This window comes from Mustela putorius, unplaced genomic scaffold (genome assembly GCF_011764305.1).
Source record: "Mustela putorius furo isolate JIRA1106 unplaced genomic scaffold, ASM1176430v1.1 tig00537227_pilon_pilon_pilon, whole genome shotgun sequence".
In the NCBI taxonomy this organism is placed as follows: domain Eukaryota; kingdom Metazoa; phylum Chordata; class Mammalia; order Carnivora; family Mustelidae; genus Mustela; species Mustela putorius.
The window spans coordinates 24,816,482-24,843,733 of NW_025422368.1; the positions used below are offsets into that span (position 1 = coordinate 24,816,482).

The 27,252-nt window shown below is 36.9% G+C and overlaps 1 long non-coding RNA gene across 1 annotated transcript; it reads right to left on the bottom strand.

Moving 5' to 3' along the window:
- Positions 1-22,693: 22,693 nt before the first annotated feature.
- Positions 22,694-26,983, bottom strand: LOC106006118. The gene is made up of 2 exons (XR_001179994.2): positions 26,846-26,983; positions 22,694-24,540 (listed from the first exon to the last, which is right to left on the bottom strand). It is a non-coding gene; the product is annotated as an uncharacterized LOC106006118 (long non-coding RNA).
- Positions 26,984-27,252: the final 269 nt, after the last annotated feature.

Genomic DNA, 27,252 nt, shown 5'->3' on the forward strand with positions numbered 1-27,252 from the left:
GACTCTACTTTAGTTTGAAATTAGGATATTCAACCAACAATTCTCCATGAAATATCTCTTACTACTCTTGCCAGACACAGAGACCTGAATTAGATGAATCTGGGTCTGACCAAAGGCTTTTTTTTTTTCATTAAAATTCCAAATTAATGGAATATAAATTAATGATAGCTTACCATTTATTGTTTGTACTTTAAATTGGTAATTTAAAGATACAAGTGAAAATATTAATGGGAGGGGCGCCTGGGAGGCTCAGTGGGTTAAGCCTCTGCTTTCAGCTCAGTTCATGATCTCAGGGTCCTGGGATTGAGCCCCACATCGGGCTCTCTGCACAGCAGGGGGCCTGCCTCCCTATCTCTCTCTCTGCCTGCCTCTCTTCCTACTTGTGATCTTTCTGTCAAATAAATAAATAAAATCTTAAACAAAATATTAATGGGATAGTTTTTTTTATTGCTGTGCTAGGAAGATTAAAAAATAGTGCAAAGGCAATGCTAGTCTATTTTTTCTTTTCTATGCATTTGGTGTTTAAGTTTGACTTGCTGTTAGTAGGATTCAACTGTGCTTGGGCCTGGTGTTTCTGGTTTCTGGAATTGGCAAGGTCACTCCAAAATAAAAGAACAAGTCACCCCAAGTAGAGAGAGAAAAATTATTAAGGAAGCTTTGAGCAACTGTTACAGATAAAGGGGAAAGATAGGATTAAACGTGGGGTGTGGCAAGGGAGGATAAGGGAACAGTATAAAAAGTGTTCAGAGAGGGAAAGTTTTGGCCAGGCCTATGGCTCATGGAGGGTCCTTTATTTCTGTTTCCTATTCGGAGAATTGTTCTTCCAGCTTGTCACTGTTTATTTCAACCTGACATCACCTATCATCCAGAGAAGGAAATTTCTTAATTTAAGTGGAAATGTCTTTTGCAACCTGATTCTAATCTTCGCTTTTGACTAATCTTCTCCCCATCCACATCCAAGAATTAGTAGAAATCTTCTTCCTGAAAAGCTATATCCGTCATTTCAATTATCCAGGTATCAGGCCATATAAATTTCTAATTCTTTACTCCAATAGTTCCCAGAATTATGACAAGTCAGTCTTTTGTCAGCATGCTTCTTTCCTTGTTCCCTTTTCACATGAACATACAAATGCCTTTTCCATTTAGAAGCTCACCCGTTCTCAGCTCTGTTCCCCCACCATCCCCACCCCTGTTGAAGTCATAGGTTTCTGAATATGACCCGGTAGTCTAGACACACTGTTGATGTGTTTATTGTCACGTACAGGATCTTATAAAATCAGAGACGTGCGTGTAGATGCAGGCCTGCTGGAGGATTTTGCAAGGGAGACGGTGACGCACGCGTCCGTGTTTTGTTCACTGGGCAGAATTGACCCCACAGGCTGGGAGATTGCTTACTATTTTCCAAATATTTCTAGGGGAAGAATTAACAATGAGAAAGCCAGGCCTAATTGCTCTCATTTCATCAGTTAGTAACAGTAAGGCAACATTCCTTTTAGTTCATATACTTGTCTTAAGAAACCATTTCTTTTGTTATAAAGGAGCCTGGTTTACTTTATTATGCAGTTCTCTGCTTCTCTGAAACTCAGCTTTTAAAAGATTTAAGACAACTGCCTGTAATATGACATACAGTCCAAATGGCACAGGAAAGGGATATCAACACTGTCTACCAGCTGTTCTCTCTCTAGTATTGTATTTATTTGTCATTCATTCAATCAATATGCATTGGGCATGTATTACACACCAGGCATAGTTTAAAACACCAAAAGACATATTTCTCAGGGACCTCAAGGATTAATGCAGCTCTCCTCATGTTATAACCTATGACACCATGAGAAAAATGCGAATGGAGATGTGTTTCTCTGCTTATGGATGAGGAAGAGCATAGGAAGATGCCCATAAGTGTACAGAAGGGTGATATTTATGGAATTTTTAAATACTGGACAGGAATTTGCCAGGTGCATGAGAGGGGAAGAGAATTCCAAGCAAATGCATCAACGTGTCCAAGAACTTGGGAGATGTGAAGTAGACGTGGTTGGGTAACAGCAAAGAGGCAGTTAGAGTTGAACCATTGTGAGTTAGGGGCAAGTGGGCAGATATGGTTTACAGGGGTGAGAGCAATTAGATTGTCAAGGGCCTTTTATGTTCACCAAAGAATGGAGCAGATATATATATTTTTTACAGGGGGTAAAGTCAGTGAAAGCTGTTAAGCAGAGAAGTGTTGTGTAAATTTTGTGCTTCAGATGCTAGAGGCAACTGTCTAAAATACAGATTCAGGACGAACAGAAGGTGAGGAAGCCTGCAGGCAGGGAGGTCTGCTTGGAGGCTCCTACAACAGAACAGGTGAGAAATGATGGGAGTCTGAAGTCAGACAGAAACTGTGGTCATGGAGTGGATTCCAGAGATATGCATAGACTCAGCCAGATATAATGACTGACTTAGGTAAGTGAGTAACAAAGAGGAAGTGATCCTGAAGCTTCTGGCTTGGACACCAAAACCAAATGAAGTGGAGCAGAATTAGAAAGAGGTTAAAGGGTATTTAATATTGGATATGTTCAGTATAAGCTTTGGGGGATATATGTAGGTAGAGATGTCTGTTAGGACTGTTAGGAGCTTAGAAATGCAAATCTGAAGTTCAAGGGAATGGTCTATGCTAAAGACAAAAAGTCAAGAGTCATTAATCCATGGTCCCTGGTGTTACAGGAGTGGATGCCACTGCCGTGGGTGTGTGTGTGTGAAGAATAGGCAAGGGCAAGGAGACAATCCTGGAGGAAAACCAGAGTGTGAAAGGACCTAATGTGGAGAAAAAAAGCCAAAGATGGGGTAGGAGAGAGAATGAATAGAGACAGAAGGTGATGAAGTGATCGCCACATAAAGGCAAGTGTTTCAAATGGAGTTTGATAAATATTTTGAATTCTGTGAAGAATCTGTTGCAGTATAATTGATAAGCACCCATTACATTTTGCAACTACAGGGCCTCAGAGACCAACACAAGAACAATTTTCTGAATGATGGATGGAGAAGCCAGATTGCAATGGATTCACCAGAGGAAAGGAGGCAGGCAGTGGTAACATCAGGGTGGGTGACAATCAAGAAGTTGGGATTGTGAACAGAGATAGATGAGGGCCAGCTTTCTTGCCCTCTTCCTCTTTTCCTCTTCTTTTCTCTTCTTTTTCTTTTCTCTCTTTCCTCCTCCTACTTGTTCTCTCTTTTCCTGAGAAATGTCCATCTTTTAGGATAAACTAAAGGAAGAGGTGTTATTCCAAAGAGATGCTCTGTTTGGGGGTCGCTACTACAAACATCTGCTTTTGGGGACAGTTCCTTCATAGTCATTTTTTCTCATCTATATTATGTTTCCAGGAGCACTGAGCTGTAGAAAACCAGCCTCTATGTTAATAGCCCTTTGTCCTAGAGCAAGATTGTGCTGTATTTACAGAGAAGACTATGTGGAGTGAAGCCAGCCGCTAGAAATTCCAAGAATACTGAAATTGACAATCACTCAGTAAAATTACTTTCAGTTCAGTGTGTAAAAGTGTAGTACCTATCACAGTATTTTGAATTGCTGTCTTTATTTAGTCCACTTGATAGATCAAACAGTACTTTTAAAGGTACTCAGTAAGGATTTATTTTGTACAAAGTTGAAAGTGTCCTGGGTAATTTTATGACAATTATGTAACACACTTGAGTCTCTCCTTAGGTTTCTTACCTATGTAAAAAGAAATGAAATGCATAAAGGGCTTTGAATCCATATGGTTCTTATATTTGGGAAACTTAAAACTTCTTTCAGGTATTACCTTAGTAATCCTCACAGATTTTTAGGTTATTTTTTTTTTCTGAATTCCCTATCATCACTTCAGGTGGAAAGTAAGCTATGTGTCATTATGACAAATTTTGCCTCTATCCCAGGAAACCTAGCTTTTACATAGAGTTTTGGCAGACCACGTGGTTTTCTAAGTCCACTCAAATCAACCACTCTGTAACTGCTTTTCTCCTCACAGCCTCTATTTTTTTCACAGGTGAGAAAATGTCTATGTACAGCTTTGTGAGGCAGAGAGCAGTCTTCAAGATTAGGACTGTTCGTTGCTGGTAACCAAACAGGAGAGTCATTTCTGATAACAGAAGGGGTGTCTTTGAATCCAGGAAGTTCCTATCACTTATCTCTCGTCTCTGCTTTGTTCTTCTTTGTCCAGTTCCACTTCCTCTGGATCCTGGTCAGTCACGTAGAAGACATGCCACGACATGAACCCTGCTCAACAACTTGAAATACTGACTCCCTCTCTCTCTACCACAGTTACAAAGCCTGGGGAAGAGACACAGACTGATGCTCACTCACAGTCCAACCAACGGTGGGCCAGAAATAATCACACTGTCTAAAACGGCTTTCAGGAGGATGCCCCTGTAGTGTGGGGTGGGCTGGGAGTTAGTTAGGGGGGTGGTTATAGGCTCAGTAGGTATTCCAAAATGTGCCCATCAGAAAAGCTATTCCCACTATGCCCACACCCCCTGCCACAAACACACCATTTTATAGGCAAGGAAACAAGGCTAGGTTATAAAGTGAGAATTCCCAACCCAGTGTTATTTTGGTATGTGACTTAACCTTCTTGACAGTAGAAGTATTGGGACTAGATGCAAACACCAGCTTGCTTCTGTCTGTATCCTTCTGAAATCCCCCTGTCCCCTTGCCCTTATTTTCCTATTAATTTCTCTCAAATAAATTAGAGAAAATGCTACATGTAAGTTAGAGAGATAATTTCTCAAAAGATCTAACCCTAGTAATATATTGATTTATCCATTCATTTTTATGCTCAACAAGCACGTTTTCCATACAAGAGGGAGGAGTTATCTCTAGATCATGAGGACAAAAAGAACAAAACACATGACCTCTGCTTTCCTGAAATAAATTTTCTAAATAATTGAGAAAATAGATCTGCATATGAACAAAATAGAGAACACATGCAAATAGATAGCCATGTAAGCCAAACTGCTTACAAATTACTGAAGAAACAGAAAATAAGGACAAAGGACAGAAATCTTCAGTTCAGGCCAATTTTAAACAGATCTTGAAGAAGATAGCAATCACACCTCAGAGGTGGCCACATTTATGTCCCACAAGTTAAATCAGGTTTATTTCTGTTATGTTGGGCCAGTGTAGTACTTAAAAAACCAAACCAAACCAAAACAAAACAAAACAAAAAACAAAACTCTTAAACTGTAATACCTTTTCATGGGACCAGCTCTTTTCAGGTTAGCTGCACTCTGTACTCCTGCTTATATTTTATTCCATCCATTGAGAGAAAAAATGGGCAAATCCTTTATGCTTGGGAGACTAGTATATACAAAGGCAAAGAGAGGTGAGCCATGGATATGTGCCCATAAAATGTAATGTTAATAGAACCTGGCATGCATGAAGCTAAGAGACTACGGGACTATCGGCGGAATTCTATGGATGAAAATGCATAGTTTCGGAAGGACCTGGTGACAGAGGCCCTTAAGGACTAGGGTTAAAGAATTTAGATTTTTTTTCTTCCCATTCTCGGGTCTGTCATTCTAAGTTCTTGAGTTATCCGAGTGATTTGAGAAAAGGTACTTGACTATTGTCTAATGGTTAAACTGGAAGACAAAGGTATGAGCTCAAAACCTTTTCCGTCATCTAGGTAGGAAATAACAGTTTGGGCCAAAGTGGTCGTTCTGACAATAGAAAGCCGGAAAGGAGAAGTAGCAGGTAAGAGAAAATGCAATTAGACAAGAACAACACAGGAAAAAGAAGTTAAGAGGCTGCAGTTTCCGCGGAGGGGAAGAAAATTGGAGAGCAATGGCAGTGTGTAACATTCTGTAACAAAGGTGATGAAATAAATAAAAGCTGGTTTTCATATTAGCACACAGCAGTTCTCCGTGCTGCTCATGGGTCCCTTTCCTGCCAGCACAGTCACTCATGGCTCCAGCTACTTGACTCTGCTGCTTGTCAAGAAAAGAACAGGCAGCTGCATGGGGTCTTCTGTATTTTATTCATTACAGCTCCTTTTATTTGTTTTAATGTATTTAATTTGCTAAATGATTACAGATGTTTTATATTACAATGCTAATAAGAAAACTATGAAAAGATGCCCAGCTTCTTTTAAGTCTGGTAGAAGTGGAAACATTTTTCCTTTTGCCTGTTCAAGTTTCAGTTGATCCTTTTTGAAAATGCTGACTGAAAATGGAGGGTCCCTACTGATTTTAAGTAGCGGGAAAGAGGAACAAATTTCAAGTGACCTTTTGAAGAAATCTTTACAGATTCTGCTTTGGGAAGGTTCGAGACGTTGAGAATTCGAAGGCCCCATGAAGACGATCACAAAATGCATTACTACTCTTTTCTGGGATCTTCATTACTATTTGAGAATGTTAAATGTACAAGAAATGCTTATAACACGCCAGCATCACTTGGTGTTAGTAGTTGTTGGTGTGTGTGAACATCTGAGACCCAGCTTTTGTGGGTGGCTTTTGTGGGCAGTACACTTCACGTTGAACAAAGGGAAACAGTCTCCCCAAGAACTGTATTTATGTGTGATTCATATACGTGGATTAGAACACTTAGGGAAAAACGCAACAAAGAAAAGCAACTTTCCCTGCGGGCTTCATGATTTACACAAATTAAATTTGTCACTGTTAAGACAGATAGGGCAGGCTCACTTAATGATTGTGCACCCCCAACCCTAGGCTGCATTGAAGCTTATGAGATAGCCACAGGTAACTACGGTAGATTTTCTTTGAACTCGTCCTCTAATTGGAGCCCTGTCACAGCAGAAAGCAGCTGAAATTTAATTAAGGGACAGGAAACTCCCAAGTTTAATTTTGTCCTGGAGCTGCTCTGTGGGTTGTCTCTCAGGCCTTCAACAGCTGTTGAGTGAAGGTTTTGGCGCAGATGCTCATGGCTGCCCGGTGAGGCGACTCCCAGTCACGATATGGCCGGGTGGCTCATTTCAAGGTCAGCTAAGTCCATCTCCGTGGACCCTGTGATACACTGGTAGACTCCTGCTTGCTTTGATGCAGGTTTTGAGGGCACCTTCAAATAGGGGCCCAATTTAGTTGTGATAGAAGTCAAGTACTTTAACAAAGAACTCAATTTTTCTTTCTGCTCTTCCAGTTGAAAATTCTTTAGTTGTTTTTGGTGCTAAATACCCCCAAATTATCAGGTCATCTGAACCCAATGGGGAAAACTGAAATGCAATTAAGTGAGAAAATACATGTAGAAGATATCTTTGCAGAGTGAGGAAAATTTAAGATGTTATCAAAATACTCTTAACAAAAACAAACTTCTCAAGACACATTTAAAATTTCTCTAAGATTCATGCCAAGAGGATAGCAGAACTCCACTTCTTCTAATGGATCCTTGGAGCAGGCCCAATGTGTTGTCTTAGATGGGGGCACATCTTCCCTCTGTAGTGGGTTTCTTCCAACCACTCTCCCATGCCTGAGGAAGATCTTTTACCACCTGATTGGCTTAGATAATTATATATATATATCATAAATATATATATTATTTATTTATATATAAATTATATATAATTATATATATATACACACACACTATATATAGAATGCACCTGATTTTTAGCAATCCAGTATACTAATCTGCAGAGCAGTGTACTGTGTAAATATCATACCTACTGGGCAATGGCTCCAGGTCATAATAAAAACATTGTGTTAATCTTTTCATAACATGAAAAGCTTAATTTGCCATGAATAATGTCTACTTAGTCATATGATCTAGTATGTTTATAACTGCTTGCAAGTTGAAATGGACTAAATTTTTGGAGTGGCTAAATTCCCAAAGGTTTAGTTCCAAATGAGAGAGTCACTTGGTGATCCAAGGCTGGGTCTTAGACTGAATGATGTCAGGACTACCCTTCAGGTATAAAGCAAAGATCTCCAGAGCTGCTCTTATTGGCTTGCCTTCATGAGTATATGTGCTGATGGACATCAAACAGAGCCACGGAGAAATCTGAGGTATCACCTCTAACATATAATAAGCCGCCAGACAACTGAAAGCCATATTTTGGTGCCAGCATTGAACTCCTTCAACTGTGCCATTCATTGCAAAGTATAAGGGGGCGGGTGTTGAAATGGGAATAATTTTGACCAGATTGTGGGCAGAGGCTGAGCTTCATGCTGTATTGACATGGGTGACTTGCATTGCCCATGGATGTTCAACTTTTTTTTTGATGGAAAATATATTTGCATATGGAGTAGATATGATAGTCAATATCCCCAAATCACTTCTGACCTTCTCAACATGACTAATGCTTCTAAAAAACTGGACACTTGACTTCAAATGAAGAAACAGTGGGATAATTCACTCTTCTTCCAAATATGTTGTTTTGAGTAAATGCAGCTTAAGAATCTCTCTGACATATTGTTACCATGTTACTGTGTGCTGTAAATGCAACAGACTGGTTAAAGACCACGGCCTAACCGCAACCATGTATTTCCTTTGTTTTATATATTTAGGTCAGACGCTAAACATAGCTTTAACATATTTTCTTTGTGGTTTAATTTCCTTTGTGATTATTTCTTTTATTTAATGGGAGTGTAAAAAATGTCCCAAGGAGTAGAAACAAATTGCAGCTCCTTTTTAACATAGGCATCGAGGGGTACTCTGTTAGTTTGCCTTTGGGTCAAACTTTCAGGATCATTTCGGGTTAAAAATGCAACAGTGAGACATTTACATTTTCTTAACAAAACATAGGGGCCTATATTCATGTGGCATTCTTTCTTACCCCCTTGGGCCTAAGTCTTACAACAAACAAGGAAGGAGAAAGTGTGGGCTCCACAGTGACTCTCAGTGTATCTCTGGTCTGCGCCTCCCCAGAGACGCCCGGGAGGCGCCTGCTCGCGGCACCACCCCGCTGCTCATAATGACTCCCCGGAGATGTGCAGGGATTCCTGGCCATGTAAGAAGGCAAAGCAGACTAAGTCATCAGGGCAGCACCCCAGGACCACCGTGAACTTCACAGCAGTGCAAAGGGGTGTGTGTCCATCTCCTAAGTGTTAAAGCTGCAAAGAGGTTTTTCATTACTGTCCAGCTTCTTAATGTGTTTGCTTCCGGCAGGTCATTCAGTTTATACCCTGATAGTGAACAGGTCTGTTTTCATGGTATTTGTAATTCTCCTTTCTCAGTAAAGGTGTTGAAATATTTGCTTCTTAAACAAGAACAGAAGCTTTCTTTTTCTTTTCTTCTTTTCTTTCTTTCTTTCTTTCTTTCTTTCTTTCTTTCTTTTTTTTTTTAACACTTACCTGTTTGTTTAGTGAGTAGCAGAAATATATGTTTTTTTATACTTTGGTCTTTATGAACATAATGTATTCATCAAATCCTAAAAGGCATCCTTAATAGAATATCCTTTGATTCTACCCAGGACTTAATATATTTAACACCTGGATAAATTTAGAGTTCTTTTGAACTAAATGAAATCACTGAGAATCTAACAGTTACCAGACAGCTGTTAATAGTTTTAACAACTACTTGCAGTTGCCCAGGGGGAAGAAATGTGGTCCATTTCAGGTCCTTAAATAAAATACAGTGAAATACAATGGGCACAATAGTTTAACATTAATGAAGGGAGACCTGTTTATTTTAATAGGACTACAATTTCAATTGTTAAAAATTTTTTTCTTATATTTTTTAGTTCCTTGAAATAAAAAATATAAGAATCCTAGAAGAAATAGATCCATGGTAAAAAAAATGAGTAATGGTTTTCTTCCTCTTCATATTCTCATTGTGGTTGAGGAATATATTTTGAAATGACATAGACACATGTACTTCTAAAAATATTTTTTATTTGAATCACAAAGTGCAATTTTCTTAAATTGTACTGAGAGTCAATATTATGTTAAATTAATAGCAAAAATAAATAGGCAGATAATTTTATTAACAGTCTCTGTCTTTTTCTAGGAAGATATATGATATTTGAGAAAAGGAAGACATAATTATTAAATGAATATTAGTCTAAAATATACAAAATTATTAAATAAAATCAGGCTCTTTAAAATAGCTGATTTTTCATTTTAATATTAATAAAACTTTCCCAGATTCTTGTTTCTTTATCCAATAAAGGTATAATTCACTGTACCACTTACCTAATTTGTGAAGATATATTTTATTATATGAACAAATAATTGCATATAAACATGATGACACAGATTTAATTCACAATGTTTAAGACTAACCATGCTGATTTTAATAAAAATATTTCCCTAATAAAATCTTACTACTAACCTTTTTTCATGAAACATGTGTTTCCACCACTTCCAAAGACCTGGTAATCGTTCATGCAAATGAAAAAAAAAAAAGTGTATGTTTTCCATACATGCATAAGTTGTTCCACAAACATCTGGTAACGAAACTTTGAAAGCTGCTAGGTTCTGAGCCAGCCCAGGTGTTCACTACAACATCTCTAGAACTCGGCAATTGCCTGCAGTAATTTGTTGCAACTCGTATTGGCATTTTTACGGTTATGATGAGGCAAAGGGTGATGACATCATGTTCTAATGTTACGAAGGTGCTGTGAATTCGGTGTGAAAATTCCATCAATGAGTGATTGTTACTGAAATTGACTACATTGGTGGCCATTGCATTTTGCCAACTGAAACATCTGGGCACAAGTTAGTAGTGGCGCACCTTGTAAATAACTTAATTGAAATTAATTGCTAGAAGTTTGCAGCACCCTAGGTAGTTTGTAGTACCAGTTCTTACTCTACTGCAATGTTTTGCACTTGAGAATCTTGTATTCTCAGATTCTGTTTTAGCAGCTTGGGATGAAAGTGAAAAGTTTAGAAAATACATGATGAAACAGCAGAACCGCAAAGAAATTAACATTATACGTAGAGGAGAAAACATTGCTATCTGTATACCTACTTTCACAGATAAAGTATTTTTCTCACAGAAATAAGTTTCAAATTAATGTATAAAGCAGCTTTTAGAAATAGGGCAGTTGACGGGCGCCTGGGTGGCTCAGTGGGTTAAGCTGCTGCCTTCGGCTCAGGTCATGATCTCAGGGTCCTGGGATCGAGTCCCACATGGGGCTCTCTGCTCAGCGGGGAGCCTGCTTCCTCCTCTCTCTCTCTGCCTGCCTCTCTGCCTACTTGTGATCTCTCTCTGTCAAATAAATAAATAAAATCTTAAAAAAAAGAAAAAGAAATAGGGCAGTTGAGTGTTTAGATATAGGTCTCTATTTCTCCAGAAAGAAACATCTAATATTTTGCCCATGTTGTAAATATTAAATGCTTATTGTGTTGCTACAAATGTGTTGGATTATTATATACTATAAAACCATATATTTGAAGAGACAAAGAGGCTGTTCTGTGGAAAAACTAGGAGACTGAATAGGAAATTTGGATCCTGTTGTTGCTATACATATTGTGAAGCATTTAGAGTAATTTTCTAAGTTATTCACAGCTTTATGCATCATAAATCCAAGGAAAGGTAACAGAACAATTAGAAGGATATTGTAGTCAACAAAAATGAATTATTCCATAAAAACTGATGTCAATTTCTTGCTTCTTCCCTTAACTCCTCTTACCTTTGAATTTTTGCTTTCTAAAAAATGTTCTGCAAATATAAAGCTGTTTAAAGATCTTAAATGTTGACAGTTTAAAATTCACATGAAAACCCAATTAGTAAACTGAAATATACATTTGCCTTAAAAGTACCACAACTTGGGACGCCTGGGTGGTTCAGTTGGTTAAGCGGCTGCCTTTGACTCAGGTCATGATCCTAGGGCCCTGGGATCGAGTCCCACATTGGGCTCCTTGCTCAGCAGGAAGCCTGCTTCTGCCTCTGCCTGCTACTCTGTCTGCCTGTGCTCACTCTCTCTGACAAAAGAAAAAAAAAAATGTTTGAAAAAAAAAAAAAAAAAAAAAAGTACCACAACTTATATATTACAATATAAACTTCCATAATGCCCTCAATATTGCAAAAACTTTTATAAAACCTTGGTTTAAAAAAATATCTATTGTTTTATTCTGGATGTCCAATATGAAGTTCTAATTAAATTTCTCTAGAGTTTAATGGGGGAAGTTTTTCTAACTAGTGTGATACTTATTATTTAAACAGAAAAGCATGTAACTTAAATTTTCTCCATCTGCCACCTGGGCTGCCTAGAAAGTTAAAGCGCACTCTCTCTCTCTTTCTCTCTCTCTCTCTCTCTCTCTCTCTTTTTAATGAATCAGTCATTATCCTGAACCCAAACTTTCTGGTTCAACCAAATTGCTTTTTCTGCCCTTTTCCTTTTATATTTCTTGGCATTTGTGCTCTTATATTTGTTTTGATAATCAGTTTTATCTGTATTTTTTTTAAGATTTTATTTATTTATTTGACAGAGAGAGAGAGAGTACAAGCAAGCAGAGAAGCAGGAAGAGAGAGAGGAGGGGAAGCAGGCTCCCCGCTGAGCAGAGAGCCCGATGTGGGGCTCGATCCCAGGATCCTGGGATCATGTCCTGAGCCGAAGGCAGAGGCTTTAACCCACTGAGCCACCCAGGTGCCCCTATCTGTATTTTCTATGTAGATGAAAGTACATGGGTTTTAGAAAATACTCTAGAATAGGACTATCAGTTGATACTCTTTCATATAAAATATTTACAATTCAAAAAAATCTATTCTTCTAAGAGCTGAGGGATATTTCAAATTTGAATTTTTTTCTTATAGCTCACTATAACAAAAGTTATATTTTATATAAGTGTTTTGCTTTTTAATACCAGAGACCCTTATGTTCACAAATGAGCTTTTGATATGACAATACAACCTAGCTATTCCCAAAAAAGCTTTGAATTCTTTTTTTGAACAGATAGAAAAAAAATTATCTCTATACTTGGTCATAAAAATAATCTTGGTGCTTTGTCATAATGGGCATATTGTTCAGGCAAAGTGAGTTCAGTGCACTATCCAAATGCAAGAAAGAATTCCATTTAATCTTTGCTTTTGTTAGGAACAAGCGTGGAGAGTATGGGCAAAGAAGCAGCTTTAACTTATGGTTTTAATCGTAAACATTTGAATCCCTGTAAGTTTCCCTGAGGTTAATATTTTAATGGTATCAGATCAAATTAAATAGAGAATATGTGGAAGGAATGGCAGGCAATTAACAGAGCCACACAAAAATCAATGACAGTTGTTTTTTAATCAGATTTCCACTCAGCTGCTTTTCACTACAAATGAATGTATTTTACAAGAAAAATGTATAAATCTTTGGAATGATAGAGCTATATGATCTTGGGATTTATCTTTATGATTTAAGGAATAAAATAAGTCCCTGTCCTTAAGGATTTTGCTGTTAATAAAACAGTTACATTTATTAAAGCTATAAAAGAGCCTGAAGTAGAAAAATGAGTCAGGGATTTTGCTAACGAGTTGCAGAAGGGACAAACTATTCGTGAAAGTTGTTAGGAGGCAGTCCCGAGCAGTGCTAGAAATAATGAACAGAATGTGATGGAAATACTGAAGGAGAAGGTGAGCTAAAAAGAGATCTTTCAACTGGAAATAAGTGAAGAATTTTAATTCTTGGATAAAAGCATTTTTATTGCCGTATTCCACCATTGGTTTTTTTAAATACATTGTAGTAAGAGAATGATTTCAGTGCAAAGCAGATGCAGTGGCCCTGAGAAGGCCATAGAACATTGGGGGCGTAGGAAGATTAGGACGATGGTAACTGATTATGAAGATCTGTTCTTTCATTCAATTAGTTTAGAAGCACCTATGATCCTTCAGGTCCTCCACCTGGCTCTATGGCTGTGGAGGGCGGTGAGGCTCCGGCCTTAACCTGTACTTTGTGATCATTGTAACTATCCTACGTTAGTGAAGTATGGTAGATTAGTTACATTTTATTTGAGAAGACAGGTAAGTACAGAGACAATAAAGCTGATTTAGTTTTAGATGTCAAGACAACAGTTATGCTTGGCCAAGAGGGAAAATGGGTAGAGAAAGGATACACGGAAGAGGCCTTTGAGATTCTGGTAGTTTGCTTCTTGATTTGTAGGTTGGTTCAATGAGTGGTTCCATATTCACGTTGTGAATATTCATTGAATACATGCTTAGGATTTTTGCACTTTCCTTAAGTATATATTAGTAAAAATTTACATGGAATTAAGGAGAAAAAAGAGAACTGTTTAATGCCTGCCTTTTCTTTTTTTAACCAAGCTTTCTTATCTCGTTACTGCTCAGCTTTCTTATCTATTACTGCTCCTTCCTCTCTAACATTCTAGGACACTTCCTATGATTGAGCTCTCTGTAAGATTGCTAATGACAGAATCACCATCTCTGAAGGCCACTCTTCAATCTTTACCTCCTGTGCTGGCTCTGGTCCTTTTGACTTTCTGTTTTTTCTCTAAATTAGAATAGTTCAAAAAAAATCTTTTGGGGGCACCTGGGTGGCTCAGTGGGTTGGGGCCTCTGCCTTGGGCTCGAGTCATGATCTCAGCATCCTGGGATCAAGCCCCACATCGGGCTCTCTGTTCAGTGGGGAGCTTGCTTCCTCCTCTCTCTCTCTGCCTACTTGTGATCTCTGTCAAATAAATAAATAAAATCTTTAAAAAAATTTTTTTTTCCTGATTTGGCTTCCCTGTTTCTTTTTCTAATCATTAAATTCTTATCTCTTAGCCCCCTTCACTAGATTTTCTTCTAGTCATTCCTTAAATATTAATGTTCTTCTGTTTTCTCAACATTTTCTCCTTGCTCTACCTTCTTCCAGGGGAATTTGATTCAGAGATTTTGTGCTTTTTTGGTTGTTGTTCTGTTCTGTTTGTTTGTCTTTGTTTTAACTACAGTTTATTGATAATGCTCAAATCCTTATTTCCACCTCCAAAACTTGTTATCTAGTTCCATATTTTAGATTGTCTACTTAGCATTTCCACCTGGTTTTAAGTAGCCCAAACTAAGTAAGTTTCAAAGTGAAATTATTGTCTGTAAACTCCAGAAGTCTGCTTTTCCTCCTTTATTTCCTGTCTCAATTAGCAGTTCATCTTTAATCCAGTCATCCAAGGTTGTATTTCTGAATAATTCTTTATTTTGTCCCTTCTTTCTTTCAACTCTCACATGAATAAACCACCATGTTTGTTATTAGTACCAATTAAATGTTTCTCAAATTGAACCTCTCTTCTCAATTCCATTGAAATAGGTATAGTCTAGACCCTCATTATCTTTTCTGCCCCCAGAATATTTTTATATCCACATAAGTAGGTTCCCCGCCTAAGGTGTGAACATCCTTCTTACCTGTATTTCACATTGCTGCTGGAGTCATCATACCAGTATACAGCACCATTCAAAGGGCACTTCCTGTGGGCATGGTACAGGGCACAGCTGGCTAACTCCTCTTTTAACATGTTTCTTTTGAGATGCAAAAGACAGTTAATCTCAGCAACAGCACAGGAACCTATGGAAGAGTACCATTCACCGACATAACATTCAAGAGATTCCCTTGGTTATAGTGGAAGTGGTGCCGTATTTTAAAAAAGAACATCTCCTGTGTATTTTAAATAAAATTCAGGAGAACCTGATTTCTATAAACTAACAGAAGAAAGATCAGAGGGCAAATCTGTAAATTGAGACAAAGAGAGGTAATTTAAAAAAAAAAAAAAAGGACAAAATTTCCAAGTAGTTGAATTAGAAAAAGGGGATTCAATTAATTAAAAATGCAATGAGATTTTACAAGATCTTAATAAGAAATGAAGCAACATTACAGGAAATAAAATTAGTATTTAGAAAACAAATATAGAGGGGCATATGGGTGGCTCAGTCAGTTAAGCATCTGTCTTTGGCTCAGGTCATGATCCCAGGGTCCTGGGATTGAGTACCACCCCCCATGCCTGCTCAGTAGGGAGCCGGCTTTTCTCTTTCCTCCCTGCTCACGCTCTCTCTAGTTATCTCTGTCTCTGTCTCTCTCTCTCTCTCAAATAAATAAATAAGATATTTAAAAAACAAAAGAAACAAATATAGAGACCAAGGCATAGGACAGAAGATGATAGGTCCATATATTTTCTATTATAAACAAGAGTTTAAAGACAAATCTTGCATGTTATTTCCTTATTCCTTAGAACAAATTTCTAATTGTAGAAATACTGGGTTATAAGGTATGAATTTTTAAAAAGTTCTAAATTATCTTTTTTTAAAAAGATTTAATTTATTTATTTTAGTCAGAGAGAGAGCACAAGTGGAAGGGGCAGAGGGAGAGAGAATCAAGCAGACTCCTTGCTGATTGTAGTGCCAATGTGGGGCCTGATCCCACACCACTTTCAGGAACTGAACTGAAACCAAGAGTCAGACACTGAACTGACTGCACCACCCAGGGGGCCCCCAAATTATTTTATGAAATGATTAGATTATTTTATCAACAGTGACTGCAAAACAAACTGCCTCATGCCCAAGCTCATACAACTATTATAGGTCTTTGCCATGCTGTTTTAAATCCCATTAATGACTGTCTTTAATCTTAGAAAATATTTTGTTGTATTAGACATTTCTTAATGTTTTGATGTTTGCATTAATTTTGCATCAGTGATTCCAACAAACATTTAAATTTAATGCAATGTTGAACTGCCATTGATGCTCATTTCAATTCTTTTTTATTACAATTTCTTCTCTCTTTTATCATTTATTTTGATGCATTTCCCATTGGACAGAAGCATCTCTTTCAAAATGTTTTCATTCAGAAAATTCAGACAGTACAATTTCTGAGCTCCTGCATATGTGAGTATGCCTTTCTGTTGACTGGTATGTAAAGAAAATTTAGCTGAGTTTAGAATTTTGGGTAATGAAATGTTGTCTCAAAAGGAGGATACATTGTTTTCTCCCTTTCAGTGTTATGGTCAAACCCAAGGCCAATCTGATTTTAATTCCTTTTTAGGCAACCTTTGTTAATTGGCTGCTTTGTCATAGAATATTTTCTTTTATCTTTGAAATTTAACATTTTTATCCTAATTGTCCATTTTTTAATTAATTTAGCCTGGTCCAGTTATTGAACTATTTCCATTACAAATGTACATATTTCTTCAGCTTTGGAAAGTTTATCCATTTCTATTACAGTATCAGTTAAATTGAGAAGAGCACAGATCAACATTTACTCATAAAATGGATTGGGGGGGTGTGATGGGTAAAAAAAGTATTGGGCCCAGAAGTTTTTTGTGTTATTTCCAATTAATAAGCAATAGGTAATTTCCATGTGATAAATTTAAATTTTCAGAAGACAAGAAAAGATAGAAATGTTCTTAGTTTATTTTATAATGCAAATATAATCTTAGTAGCAGAACCAAAGATACCATAATATGATATCATTGCAGAAAATTTTTATAAAAATAATATCAAAAAATTCAAGTAAATAAAATAATTTTAAAGTTGACAGTATGTCACAAAATACACCAAAATGAGTTAGGCATTTTTTCCCCCCAAAATAGCTTAATGTTACAAAACCCATTCATATAAATTATCACATTAAAATAAATTAGATGTTCATTGCAACAATGTTGATCTTCTTAAATTGGACTGGATAGTAGTTCACTTAGCATTACTTCTTTACCCTTTTATAGCAGAGGAGAAGCCACAGACTACCAGTAAGAAGCACTGACATGAGGTTTATAGGGCACAAGAGAAGGAAAGGTCATTACTCTCTGGAGGCAGTTGCAAACTGACAAATGAGCATACATGAGATCTATACTGGCTTTTTCAAGAATTCTTGAGAACCACCTTCTGTGGTGTTATAGGCTGAAATCTTTACTTTTGAACTCCCTGATCCTATGTCTCCTGTTCTTCTAAGAGTTGCATAAGCCCACAATTCCTATATTAAACTCTGTAGGTGGATTACACAGAGTGCCTTCAGTGTTCTGGGTTGATCCCTGATTGATATAATAGATAAAATTCAAAATCCAATGCTTAATCAAACTTATATAATGTGTATTATATAATATGTCAAACTTAACAATATGTAGGAAGCATATAAAGAAATTAATAGAACTTTTTGTAGAGAGATAAATTTTGAATAAATGGAAAGTCATACCTAATTCTTGGATGTTGAAGATTCAATATTATGAAGATATCAAGTGCCTTCAAGTGAACTCATATATCTAATATGATTTAAGTGAAAATTCTCATCAGAATGTTTTTTAAACTTGATAAAAATTTCATAAAGCTTTCTTCAAAAAATCATGAACAAGATTAAATTATTTTTATTTATTTATTTATTTTAAAGATTTTATTTATTTGACAGAGAGAAAGAGCACAAGCAGGCAGAGTGACAGGCAGAGGGAAAGGGAGAAGCAGGCTGCTCACCGAGCAGGGAGCAGGACTTGGGGTTTGATCCCAGGACTCTGGGATCATGACCTGAGCTGAAGGCAGACATTTCAATGACTAAGCCACCCAGGTGCCCCAAGATTAAATTATTTATGAGAAAAGAACAATGCATAGATAATTGGCCTAGTGGCTATTAAAACAAATGATAAAATTACAATAATTAAAAATGTAATACGGTGCCACCATGTCACCATAGACATAATTAATAGAAATAGAATAAAAAACACATAAGTAAAACCTTGTATACATAGCAATTTAATAATAACAAAACTGTATCTAACTGTATCGTTGTCTCTTCCACCAGATTAGTGAATTCTACTGCTCGTGTTTCAATTTTTTGACCAACAAACCACTCCAATCTTTACTCCCTTATCAGTTTCTTGGAGCTTGACGTTTTGATTGCCTAGAATAAATTGTTTACAATTCCTTTCATCCAAATAAATGGCTTTTTAAAAATGGTCCTTGTTCCCAGGCTTAAGATATATTTGAAACTGAAAACTTAATATTAAGATACCCATACCACCTAGGGTGACTTACTGACCCAACACAATCAAAATCCTATCAAAATCCCAACAGTTCTTTTGAAGAATTAGAAAAAAAAATCTTAAAATTCATATGAAATTTCAAGGGACCCTGAATAACCAAAACAAAAGGAAGAACAAATTTGGTTGTTTCATACTTCCTGATTCAAAACTTACTACAAAGCCATGGTAGTAAAAACAGCGTAGGGGCACTTGGGTGGCTCAGGTATTAAGTGTCTGCCTTTGGCTCCAGTCATGATTCCAGGGTCCTGAGATTGAGCCTCAGGTCCGGCTCTCTGCTCAGCGGGGAGCCTGCTTCTCCCTCTCCTCCTGCTGTATCCCCTGCTTGTGTTCTCTCTGTCAAATAAATAAATAAAATCTTAAAAAAAAAAGTGTAGTATTGGCATAAAAACAGATATATAGACACATGGAATAGAATAAAAATTTCAGAATTAAACCTTCACTTATATTGCCAAATGATTTTTCACAAGGGTGACAATGACCATTTAATGGGGGAAATGACAGTCTTTTCCACAAATGGTGTTGGGAAAACTGGCACAACACATACAAAAACAATGGAGTTGAACTTTTATCTTACATCATATACAAAAATGAACTCAGAATGGATCAAAAACCTACATGTGAAGAATTAAATAGGATAAAGCCCTTAGAAGAAAACATAGGAGAAAGTCTTCATGACACTGGATGTGTCAATGATTTCTTGAGTATGACAGTAAAAGCACAGGCAACAAAAGAAAAAAAAAAAATAGATGAACTGGACTACATAAAACAGTGTGTAAACTACATAATACTCCTGTGCATCAAAAGACATGATCCATAGAGAGAAAAGGTAACTTACAGAATGGGAGATAATATTTGCAAATCATATATGTCACAAGGGGTTAATATTTAGGGTGTATAAAGAACAACAGCTCAACAACAAAAAGCTCCAAAGAACCCGGAGCAAGAGTCAAGTTATTTTTCCAATGGGCAAGAGTCAAGTTATTTTTCCAAGGAAGTGATACACATGACCAATAAACACACAAGGAGATGCTCAAAATCACTGATCAGTAGTGAAATGCAAATTAAATCCTCATGAGCTACTACCTCACACCCATTAAGGTGGCTACTATCAAACAAAAAACAAACAGAAAATAAGTGTTTGCAAAAATGTGGAGAAATTCTAACACTTTTGCACTCTGAGAATGTAAAGTGGTACAGTTACTATGAAAAACAGTATGGAGGGACACCTGCGTGGCTCAGTTGGTTAGGCGGCTGCCTTCGGCTCAGGTCGTGAGCCCAGAGTCCTGGGACCGAGTCCCACCATCAGGCTCCCTGCTCAGCGAGGAGCCTGCTTCTCCATCTGCCTGCTCTGTCTGCTGCTTCCTCTGCTTGTCCTCTCTCTCTCTCTGACAAAAAAAAAAAAAAAAAATTAAAATCTTAAAAAAAGAAAAGAAAAGAAAAACAGTATGGAGTGTCCTCAAAAACTTAAAAATAGAAGTATCATATCATCTAGCAATTCCACTTCTGGGTCTATATCCAAAAGAATGGAAAGCACTTCTTTTTTTTTTTTTTTTTAAGATTTTATTTATTTATTTGACAGAGAGAGATCACAAGCAGGCAGAGAGGCAGGCAGGCAGAGAAAGAGGAAGAAGCAGGCTCCCCGCTGAGCAGAGAGCCCAATGCGGGGCTCGATCCCAGAACCCTGGGATCATGACCTGAGCCGAAGGCAGTGGCTTAACCCACTGAGCCACCCAGGCGCCCCTGGAAAGCACTTCTTGATGAGATATTTCTATATCCATGTTCATAACACTATTAATCACAATAGCCAGAGGGTAGAAACAACCCAAGTGTCCACTGACAGATGAACTGATAAAATGTGGTATATACATTCAATAGACTATTATTCAGCCTTAAAAAAGAAAGGAAACATATGAAAGCATGGGTAAACCTTTAGAACATGCTATGTGAAATAAGCCAGTTACAAAGAAACAAATACTTGATTCCACTTCTATGAGTTAGTTACCTAGAGTGGCCAGATTTGGCCAGATGGGGAATGGTAATTTCTAGGTTTTGTGCAGAGGAGGTAATGGAAGTTTCTTGTTTAATTAGTACAAAGTTTCAGTATTCTAAGATGAAAACAGATCTAGAGATAAATGATGGTGATGGTTGCACAACAATGTGAATGTATGTAATGCTACTGAATGGTACACTCAAAAATGGTTACGTTAGTAAATTTTATGTGTACTTCATCACAATTAATTATATGCATATACAAATAAAGATATATTGGAGAGCTATCTATAGAAAGGGAGACCAGAGATGTTTAATTCTCTTATGCTTTCTGATCCTTAGATAATAATTATAACCTCATTTCCTGGTACCTCCCTTTTTTCCCCCTTTAGCAGAATGCCAGCCAATATTATGACCTTTCCCACTGCCAGAAGTCTCAGAACTAGCTGAGTTTTCCATTCTATGCTTGTTTTCTAACAAGCCTGGGTGCTCAGTGTGCTTCTTAAACTAGATACCATCCTTCCCCTCATATGGCTTACATTCTAGTTGGGGTTATTTAAGCAGCAAAAGGGGCAAGCATAACAAAATGTTGTGTGATGGTGTCAATTTCTAAAAAGTTCACCTGAAACTGTGGTGGTATTGAATTCCACAGGGCTTCCTACAGTAACTTGGTACATGGAGGTGACAAAGTAAAATGATGTTAAGAATAGCATAAAGACACTGGGTGGCTTAGTTGGTTAAGTGCTTGCCTCCAGGTCACGATCCCAGGGTCCTGCGATCAAGTCCTGTATCAAGCTCCCTCAGTGGGAAGCCTGCTTCTCCCTCTGCCTGCAGCTCCCCCTGGCTGTGGTTGGTCTCTTTCTGTGTGTGTGTGTGTGTGTGTGTGTGTGTCAAATAAAATCTTTAAAAAAAGAAAAAAAATAGTTTAGTGCCTTGCAGCTCTAATTTGACCATACATACACTAAGAAATACCAGGTACAACATTCCATCAAGATAAAAGGCTCATTTTTGTCTTAAATTATATAGGCATGAGAGCAGGGTGGAGAGGATATGATTAACATGTGAAACACTCCTTTGTGGTTGGCATGCAAAAAAAAAATTAAGCTGTAGGGTCCCAAGTATAGACAAGAGCTATTTGATTAGCAAGTGTTTCAAGGGATCAAGAGTGAAAGATAGGAATATAAAACTCAAGTGTGGGAAATTTACTACTAGGATTTTTTTAGTGGCTAAGAAACAAGCCCATGCCACTTATGATGTCATTTATTTGATTTGAGTAGAAAAACTAACAGATGAAATCAAAGCAGCTACAAAACTTCCTGTACCATTGATTGAAAAATTTGTAACAGAAGCAGATGCTTCAACTGGAAAAGTTTCTTTCACAGCTTCATCTCTGGATTTTGTAACTGTTAGCCAAGGTGGGCAAAATTATTACAATGTATTTGGACAAATGAGACTCCACCATAGGCTTTTTCAGTTAATACATTAAAAAATTAAAAATATTAAAGGAAGTCATATTTAGTTCTCTTTGTTTCTTCAAGATTATTATTACTTTATAGAACTTTAAATGTTCTATCATATTTTTTATTAGAAAGAAAAAAATGCCCAGAACATGACTGCATCAGTGAAAGGTTGCAATTCTTTCCTTTTTAGTTAAGCACAACCACCATTTGGTAAAATTAGGGTATTCTTAAATTTTTAGCAACAATAAAGTTTAACAAACCTTATTTTCGTTGGTGGTGGGAGAACACCTTGAAGTTCCTCCCGTGTAACACAATGATATTATGTTCATCTTGAATGCTCAATAAACTCCTCTTAAAATTTCACATTCAAAAAATTCAGAACCGTTTAAAGATTTTATTTATTCATTTATTTATTTGACACAGAGAGAGAGAGAGAGTGCAAGGAGGGGCAACATCTGAGGGAGAGGGAGAAGCAGGCTCGTCTCTGAACAGGGAGTGCCATGCAGGGCTTAATGCCCGGACCCTGGGATCATGACCTGAGCTGTAGGCAGAGGCTTAATTGACTGAGCCACCATGCACCCCTAGCTTTATAAAGATTTTAACTAGGATAGTCTATTTAATATTTTTGGTTACTATATCAATTTATTTCTCAAACCCGCTTTTCCTGGGTCCTGTATTTCACTGAATAAAGTTGTCATCCTCCCACTTTAGCTCAAAAACTCAAACTTTAGTTTTGACTTCTTTTTCTTTTTACCCCACGCACATTTACTTAGTTTTTACTCATACCAATTTTACATTTACAGACCTCTTTTTTTCCCAAGATTTTATTTATTTATTTTGACAGACAGAGATCACAAGTAGGCAGAGGGGCAGGCAGAGAGAGAGAGAGGAGGAAGCAGGCTCCCCACTGAGCAGAGAGCCCAACGTGACCTTTGTCATGACCTGAGCCGAAGGCAGAGTCTTAACCCACTGAGCCACCCAGGTGCCCCATATTTACAGACCCTCTTGCTTGCCTCATTTTCAATCTCAAATTATGCAGGAGTATTGAAATCGCCTTCTAACTCAACTCCCTACCTTTGGATTCTTACTTATCTAATCTATCCTACACAATACTATCAGATCAATTTTCTTAGTACACAGAGCAAATGTTGATTTTCTGGTCCCACAATTTTCCATTATCAGCTTAGTTTTTGAAGCATCCCATCCTGATATTTAATACTCTGAAGTACCTATTCACAAAATAGTTCTCTAGCATTATTTCTACTACCACCTTTTGCATTCTCTGACCTCCTAGGTCCTTTAACTCACCCTATCCATAATGTTTCCTTTATCTAGGATGTGCTTTTATCACTTTCAATATGTCTAAGAATTTTGCCTCAGTTGCAAGATTCAGCTCAGATTCTGAACCTTCCCAAAAGCTTTCAGATCTCCATCTTCTCAATTTTCATAACACTTTGTATGTATCTTCTACTTTGTATAAGTTTGATCATGTTTTTAATTTTTCATTTACACTTTCATCCCTTGATAGAGTTCAAGCTCCTTTTGAGCAGGCTTTATAGGTGCTTTACTTTGTTATATCCCACACTCCAATTGTTCAGTAAGTGCTCACTGAATTATTTAATTAATTGAAAACCCTTGAGATTTCACATGTGAGATGTGTGAAGGAAGGAAGTTTATTCACCTTTGAATAATATTATGCATTTGTAAGTCTAAAGAGGAGAACTGAATTTAGTAATTCCGAAACTATTGTTGTAAATTTGAAACACAGAGTTTACGAGAAACTTATTAAAAGTAATTACCTTATATCTCGTGTGGTGATTGATTAATTTCTCAATGTTAAGAATTCCTTGTAGGGGGGAGAGATACAACAAATTTAACAAAACAACTTCCATAATTTATTCTCTTGCCTGTGTTCTGTTTCTGATGATTTGACATTGGCTGTTCCAAAGGAAACATCCAACATAGGAGGTAGTAGAGCCGATTACTGCACACTGCCCTCTGGTGAGCCACAAGGGTAATCTTGAGGGGAAAATTGAGGGTTGAGAGTATAACTCACTCTCCATGTCCAGGATGCCAGCTGGTGCCAAAGAATGATGTCATATTTTGTGATGTGATCACTTCTCTCAATTGTGCTCTCCTGAGTCTACCAATTCTTTCCATGTAGGTCATCAAACGGCCATCAGCTGGTAAAACTTTCCTCCTCACTTAGCCAAAAATGGATTCGGAATAGTTGTAATGAGTTTTACTAAAACAAGAATTAAAAAAAAAAATTACTATTACTTCCACCACGACATTTCCCTGCATCTTCAAATATGGCCAAAGCATTGAATGAAAATAATGATTAAAAATATTCTCCTTAGTTTGTGAGGAAAATGGATTCTTGGTAATTGTCATGCTAACTTATTCTACATTCTCATTAACAAGTCCTATTTTATATAGAAAAATATAGAGCTCTCATTGTTAAAGAGGAAGCCAAAAACCAAATAACCAGCATAACAGCATTAGAAGTACTGTTTGACTTCGAAGGACCACAAGCATATCTGGCTTTTGACCATATTAAAACTTCCATGTTACTGGGTGATACTCATTTATTCATCACCCCCTGACCAAATACCATTCATGACTAAAGGGATAATTTAAAGTTTCAGAACATACATGGAGATGCTCAAAACTCATATTCTAGGAAGGATACAAATAACCCAGTGACCAATAAGGTGTTTCATTGGCTTCTGCAAGCAGCTGTATTTACTGTTTGTATGCCATGATGTTTGTTATTTTCTTATCCTACTCATGACTTTGGGAAACTACATTTTGTATGAGTGATACCAGTAATGGGTAATCTTCAAATAAGTGGAAATAGGAAGACTTGCAGAAACATGGAATAAGTGCCATCTTGTTTTATGGCATGTGAATGTTGTTTAAAAAAGAAAACTCCCTTTAATAAAAATTTTGACTCTTCCAACTCCAAGAAACTGACTTTGTTTTAGAAGCCTGTTCTACCCTTCTAAAATAAAAGTGCCATTTTTCCTTATGTCCTTTATTATGTAGTTTAAATTTAAATTATACTTGAACTAAAATTCTTTTTTGACTCTCAGTCTTTTAATTTCCTGAGGCTGTTTACCCATGCAAAGTCAGTAAACTAGTTTTTACTTACTGTTAACTTATTTTCTTTCAAGTAAAAAAAAAATTCTGTGGGAGGTTTTACACTGGTTTCTGTTGAGTTGTTGCCTAAATGTGGGTAAAGGGATTCCTGAATTCAAAGAGAAGTTTAAATAAAATAGCATGAAAGCTCCTTTAACCTCCAAAATTTTATGTTTCCAATGATATCATACACTGGTGAACAATTGTTTTAAGACTTTAAATATTAATTATCTCTATATAATATGTATTTAAAACCAATCTTTGTGCCATTGTATATTATGTAACTGAAAATTACCATGAGGAGAAACTATAAAAATATAATTTGTTTTTCAGCACAGAAATGTTACTTAGGCTTACCAATAATAATTACCAACTCGATCTGTAGTAATCGTTTAATCAAATAGGATATATCCTGTATTTTGCATTGCAGTAAATCTACTTTCTTTAAAATAAATATTTGTAAATCAAGTAGGGAAAGTGATAACATTACATATAAATCAATACGATCTTAGAAACTTCCTTTTTCTTATATCTATTTTTTTTTCACAGATACCAACCAAAAAGTGAAAGACAACCACCATGGTCATAGAATCTAAAAGACTTATTTAAAAAGACTTTGATTATTTGTGTATTTATGATGTTGATACCTTTTCTTCATGTAGGATTTTCTGATTTAAGTAATTAATTAATTAATTAATTTTTGAGAAAGAGTGTGTGTGTGTGCATGGCGGGGAGAGGCAGATAGAAAATCTCCCCTCATGGGACTGGTGGGGATTCATCTCATGACACTGGGATCACAATGCAAGCCAAAGTCAAAAGTCAGATGTTTGGGCGCCTGGGTGGCTCAGTGGTTTAAGCCTATGCCTTCTACTCAGGTCATGATCTCAGGGTCCTGGGATCGAGCCCCACATTGGGCTCTCTGCTCAGCGGGGAGCCTGGCTTCCCCTTCCTCTGTGCCTGCCTCTCTGCCTACTTGTGGTCTTTCTCTCTCTCTGTCCAATAAATAAATAAAATCTTAAAAAAACAAAAAAAAAGAAAAGAAAAAAAAAGGTCAGACGTTTCACTCACTGAGCCACTCAAGCACCCCAGGACTTTTCAGTTTTAAAAAAGATTAATCAACTTTATTTTTTAGAGCAGTTTTAGGATCATAGCAAAGTTGAGAGGAATATATGGAGTTCCCATATCTCCTTGTCTCCACACATGCCCAACCTCTCTCCTATCAGTATCTCACACCACAGTGGTATATTTGTTATAAACAGTAAACCTACATTGACACATCATTATACTCAAAGTCCATAGTTTACATTAGTCACTCTTGGTGTTATAAATTTTATGTGTTTTGACAAATATATAATGACATGTATCCACCAGTATAGTAACATACAGAGTATACTTATTTATCTACTCACCTTCTAAAAAACATCATGGTTAGGGCACCTGGGTAGCTCAGTTGGTTAAGCGACTGCCTTCAGCTCAGGTCATGATCCTGGAGTCCTGGGATCAAGTCCCACATCGGGTTCCCAGCTCCAGGGGGAGTCTCCTTCTCCCTCTGACCTCTTCTTTCATGGTCTCTCTCATTCTCTCTCTCTCAAATAAATAAATAACATCTTTTAAAAAAAGATTTAAAAAATCATGGTTAATTCCAAGTTTTAGCAATTATCAATAAAGTTGCTATAAACATCTGTATACAAGTTTTCTTGTGTGGACATAAGTTTTCACTTCACAACCAAGGAGTGTGGTTACTAGAATGTATGGTAAGAGTATGTTTAGTATTGTAAGAAACTTCCCAACTGTCTTCCAAAATGGCTGTATTATT